The sequence below is a fragment of the Panicum virgatum genome, chromosome 6N, assembly GCF_016808335.1.
Source record: "Panicum virgatum strain AP13 chromosome 6N, P.virgatum_v5, whole genome shotgun sequence".
Taxonomy (NCBI): domain Eukaryota; kingdom Viridiplantae; phylum Streptophyta; class Magnoliopsida; order Poales; family Poaceae; genus Panicum; species Panicum virgatum.
This window is the reverse complement of record NC_053150.1, coordinates 547,251-553,390: the sequence shown is the minus strand read 5'-3', so window position 1 is coordinate 553,390 and position 6,140 is coordinate 547,251.

The following is a 6,140-nucleotide window of genomic DNA, read 5'->3' as shown; positions in this document are numbered from 1 at the left end:
GAAGTCCTGATTTCATTTCTTGGTTCAAACATAAGATAATATCCAATTCTGCTCGTTTGTAGTATATGACATTACAAGTTGCTCGTACGTGCGAATAATATGACGAACTTGCAGGCACAAAATGATGCATCGATGAGTGCCGAGTTGCGGCAGGTTTCCAATGGCTGTGCCTATAGGGTCAAGTCGTTTGGAGCTTATGACGTGAATGGATATCGCTTTCGTACAACAAAGCACGAGCAGATTCGGCCCAATCAAAGAACAACAAATACCGGAGTTTTCACGGCAGGAGATGATGGGCTCGAGTACTACGGAACACTTGAAGAAATATACGAACTGTCATTTCATGGGTCCGTACCTCTGAAACCTATCATATTCAAATGTCATTGGTTTGATCCTCAAGCTATGAGACGTACCCCGAATATTGGGCTAGTCAAAATTCAGCGGTCATCCGTGTACCCAGGAGACAATGTGTATGTTGTAGCTCAACAGGCGACACAAGTTTATTATCTGTCATACCCGTGCCAAACCGACAATCGTCTCAAGGGTTGGGATGTTGTGTATAAGGTGTCCCCTCACGGTAAACTACCTGTCCTGAACAATGAAGATTACAACATAGACCCAAACACATATACAGGAGAGTTCTTTCAAGAAGATGGGCTACAAGGGAGTTTCCAAATAGATTTAACCGAAGCAATCGGAATGGAAGTAGACAATAAAAGTTTTGTTCACGAGGATGCTGGGGATGAGGTTCATAATGCGAAGGACTTGGAATTACTTGAGCGATTACGTTTAGGCAATGACAGTGATGATGAAAGCGTTCCTCCTTTGGAGCATGCCGTTGATGATATCGACGGACGTGATAGCGATGATGAGACTTACAATCTAGCTAATCCCGATCTTGAAGAGTATTTCTAATACATGTAAGATCCGTATTTGCAACAATTATATCAGTTTTTCACTTGTTCTAATTATGTTTGTTTTTTACTACTTGCAACAATTAATTTGTAATACATGTTCGGATTATGTTTATTTTTTTACTACTTGCATTAATTAATTTCTAAATATTGTTCTGATTAGTTTGCCCCTTTTAATTTCATGTGATAGATCAAAGATGGTGGGGCGCAGTGGAGGTATGAGGCAGTCGTTGGAGGCCGTGCTGCGCAGAGTTGCTGGGAGAGGAGAGTCCTCCCAGATGGCTGGAGGGAGGACGAGGAGGAGGAGGGGTGAGGCAAGGAGTAGCAGGAGGACAAGGGGGCCTCGCGCGAGGTCACCCTCCCCTGAGGATGAGGAGGATCCGCCGCCGCAGCAGCAGCAGGAGCAGGACCAGGAGCAAGACCAGCAGGAGCAGGACCAGGAGCAAGACCAGCAGGAGCAGGACCAGGAGGAGGAGGAGGAGGAGGCCTCTAGTGAGGAGGACGATGACCAGGGAGGGGTGGCAGGAGACATACCTGCCGTCTGGATGCGAGGCCCCGCTCGTCTCCCGAACCGACCTATACCGCTCGAGCAACGGCCGATTATTCGGCCGGGCGGTAAAAGGTAAGTAACTTTAGCCTATTTCATTACATTTCGTACTTATATATTTCAATTCCAATTTTACACAAATATTTTTGGCAGGAATTTTGTAATCATCGTTCCAGGTGTTCACAAACGCATCCCCAATGGCATTCTGGGCTTGCTTTGCAAGGACCACTACCCTGGATGCATCGAGATTGACGGCCGTCTTCAGCCGGCGTCGGCTTGGGAGCACTACATCCAAGCCATCGATAGACCGGACCGAGAAGGCAGGTGCTTTGTGAGCAAGGCAGAGCGGGTGTTGCAGGAACTATGGGTAAGTCTTGTATGCGCTATAATTGCCAATACATCTCATTAATTGGGCATTCTTGATATAATGGCTTCGTTCATCATCATGTGCAGGATTTCTACAGGTGCGAGGAGGGAATGATGACCGTGGCACGCGAGGTGGCAAACACAGCCTGTCACAAGCTGGTGGCGGATATGCTCTACGAGGCGCGCATCCAGGCCAACTATGATTACAAACGTCGCATCGAAAAAGTGAAGACCAACAAAGGGGCTGTGCGAAACCTCAGGCTAACTCGGGAACAATATATGAGGGTAAATATACAATATTATTAATATTGACTTTTACTAAAATGAAGTACGCTACAGTTGATCTTCTTATATGTCGTGTATGACCTGCAGGTGATGCCTTGGTGGTTAGCCGGGAATGAACAGTGCTGGGACATGATAATCGACAGGTGGTATGCGGAAGGTTGGGTGGAGATGCACGAGTCTTGCCGGCAGCGGCGTTTCATGATGCCAGGTGCAACGCACCATAAGGGCAACAGTCACCTACAACAGTACGCTGCCAGATGGGTAAGTGAATTCATTTCTTCATTTTAACGCTCAACCGTACACAATTTATAATTATCTTTCTTTTTTTACAGTCGGCCTCACATGGAGGCGAGCCTTGCCCCCCAATCAAGTCGTGGGCTTTGGCCCACAAAGGGAAGGCGACATCGGATGTCAACTACAACCCGGCAGACCCCCCAGAAGCATACAACAACGCAACTGTCCACAGTCGCCTCAGTGAGTACAACTCGATGGCAACGGAGGTGAATGGGCCGGACTTTGATCCGAGCACGGAGCCCATTGATGCAGAAGTCGTGATGAGGGTGAGAGGAGGGAAGAAGCATGGCCGGTACTGGATTGGAGACAGCTTGATTGACACCGCCAGTACTCCTACTCTCGTGCAGATTCGAGCCAGGAGCACCAGCTCTAGCCCGGCCATACGCCCACGTCAAAGCACTACGGAGATCCAGATGGAGGCACTGAAGGTTATTTCTGTTACAGCAAAGGTTTATTAATTTTGACATATGTTTCTTGGTACTCTAACCATGCAATCTAATTTTGTAGGCCCAAATGCAACGGGACTTTGAAGCACAGCTCCTAACACAGCAGCAGGCATGGGCGGTACAGCAGCAGGCGTGGGCGGCAGAGCGGGAGAGGATGCAGCAAGACCTTCGGTAGACACAGGAAGCCTCCCAGCAGAATCAGATGCAGCTGGCCCTAGCTTTTCAGTTCATGTAGACTCTGGGGCTCGCAAATGGGTCTTTCGTCACCGAATTCACTCAGACTAATATCCCTGCGCGTGTAGCTACCCCTACTCCTGTGAGCGATTTCACAACCTTCTAATTTCATTTATCGTTATTTGACTAATAGACAACTCTATCATGACTTATAAACTATGCCTTAGAAACAAAGACTTAGAAACAATGTCTTAGAAACAAAGACTTCAAATTAATGACTTTGAATTTGCAGCCTCAATCCACGGCATCAAATGATGGGCCAACAGAAATGTCCCCCTCGCCGATGCCTCAGAATGTGTGGACGCCTCCTCAGTGGGTGACTTACCTGCAGCAGTTCCAGCAGAACCCTTCGTGGTCGCAGCACCCGCCACCGCCGCCGCCGTAGCCGTGAGTTGTGCTTGTATGGGCATGCACTCTTTGTATAGACTATCATTTGAACTTGTGCTTGTATGGACATGTATGAACTACCAGTGCTTGTATGGACTTGTATCGACTACATTTGGGCTTGTATGCATTGCGATATTTGCTATATTTGCATTTGGACTTCTATGGATTGAATGTGATGCAAATTGTGATATATGAAATGATCGTGACATTTGATGCAATATATATGAATTGCCTGTGATGTTAATTTGATTGGAATCTGAAATATTTGTGATTAAACAAAAAAAAGAAATCTGAAAATTAATTTTGCTGTGTGCCTGTCCACGTGGCACACAGCAAAGGTGGCATTGTTTGCCGTGTGCCTGACCATGTGGCACACGGCAAACAGCCCGCGTGGCATGCTGGGTCGACGGGGTAACTTTATTTTGCCGTGAGCCCGATAAAACACACGGCAATGGCTTTGTCGTGTGCCCGAAAAAGGGCACACGGCAAACACCCTGTATGCCGGCCGAGCTTTGCCGTGCACTGTTTACCGTGTGTAACACACGGCAAATCTTTTGCCGAGTGTTTTTGGGTCTTTGCCGTGTGCTTTGGCACATGGCAAACCCACTGTTCCCGTAGTGTGCGCGCACCATGATCTGATCAGCTCTGATCTCCAGAAAGAAAGAAAGAATTGAAGCTTTGCTTCATGGCTGATGGCTCTATTTGCTATTGCTAGCTAGGCAGGGTTGTAGTTGGCACGTCATTGTTCAAGTTACTGTTATTAGGGCCTCTTTGGCCGGGCTCTCGCCGGCTCCAGCTCCAGCTTCGGAACTGTGTCAGTGAGAGAGGAGAACAGTGCCACTGCAGATAGATAGATAGATGATATATTATTGTGACTTAGTGATGATGATCGACATGGCAGGAAGTCTGCCTAACTGATTTCAAGGCTTGCGTCCAAGCTGTTTAATTTCTTCCGAGAGAGAGTACAAATGAAGAAACTAATAAAGTGGCTACGACGTAGTACCAAAGTAAGTAACCCCCACACCTCTAGCTTTTTGGTTGGATGGGAGCACCAAACTTGCTGCTAGCTGCTAATGCCTGCATTCTCTCCAATTAAGTGATGATCCACACACATGCATTCCATCATCATGGACATCACATTCGACAAGATAGCTCAGCTAGCTAGCTAGCTAGCGAATATTAGAGCTTCGCCAAGAGTATCTAAAAGATTGAGACCAAAACACTTGATTTTGGGATCTTGCCAAAAAATCTTGGGAGAAGAAAAACTCCTCTCACCCAACAGTTCCCAAAAATTGGTTGTAAAAAACTTAAATTTCTGCCAATTCATGTGCCTAGCTCTTCAGGTTTTGTAAAACTAATTTTGCTCTATGACTCGACCTGAACGAAGGAGTTGAAGAGATGTCCTTTGACGAGGTATACCTGATTATGGGCTACCCGACCCGATTAATGCATGGGTCGAATATTTTTTACCCGACAAAAAAACGGGTTAGACTTGGGCCGAATTTTTTTATCCGAAACCCGATCCAACCCGACCCGACTCGAATTTTGTACACAAAAAAACGGGTTTGACCAGATCTTACCCGAACCCGACCCGACCATGTGACGGGTCGGCCTCGAATCAAAAAATTCAGCCCGATGGTTGGGTCGGGCTGGGTACGGAACAAAGAAAAAAATGTCAGATTTTTTTTTGACCCGATCCGATAATTGATCAGGTCTATGGCCTTTGGGCAGAATAGTGGCTCGGCCCAACGAAGGCCCAGCTTATTATATTAGGTTAGTTGGGCTTGGGTCAACGACACTGAAGGAGCAGTTTTTTTATTTTTATTTTTTTTATTTTCATTTTTTAACAAAAATATATTTTCGATTTGGAAATTTACAGGAATATACCCCGGCCGCCCCGCTGCCGGGCGGCACCCCGGCCGCCCCGCTGCCGGGCGGCCGGGACCTGGCCGCCCGGCAGCGGGGCGGCAGGGGCATTTCTGAAAAAAAATTTCACGGAGAAAATTGCGCGCAGGTCCCTGGAGGCCGGCCGCCCGGCAGCGGGGCGGCCTGCCTTGCCGCCCCGGCTGCGGGGCGACCGGCCGTAATTTTTGCAATTTAGCGTTTTTCGCGAAATATGTGTCCTTTTTGTAACTTTTTGCATAAATAGACCCTGGGGTCGGCGCCGTAATATGTGGCGCCAAGATAACACGTCTTGGCGCCACAGATCACGGCGCCGAGGTGCCACGCACGCACAAGCAATCTAGTGAATCTTCGAACTTGCCTTTAATATTTTCGGACATTTTCAGGAGACTAGAATACTTTCAACCACACATCAAATATAACAGTAAGAATTAAGAACTAAAAACTACATTACATAATGTAAACCATAGGAATTACATCATAATACAACATTAATGAAACACACATCAGACATGCAGTGGCATGGCAGAACCCGTTGCAACTACGGTAAATAGATTCTGAACTAAGCTAACATGCCTTAGGTAATTTAAAAAATACAACAAATACAACGATGCAGCATGTCACTAGCACTAGGTAGTCCTAATAGTCGTACCCCCACGTAGCAAACTGCGTTGAGCCTTCTCCGCAGTATCCACCCATTGCAGGTGGTGCAGGCGGTGGTGCAGGAGGGGCATGGCCCTTCTTCTTGTGACAAGGGCAGTTGCA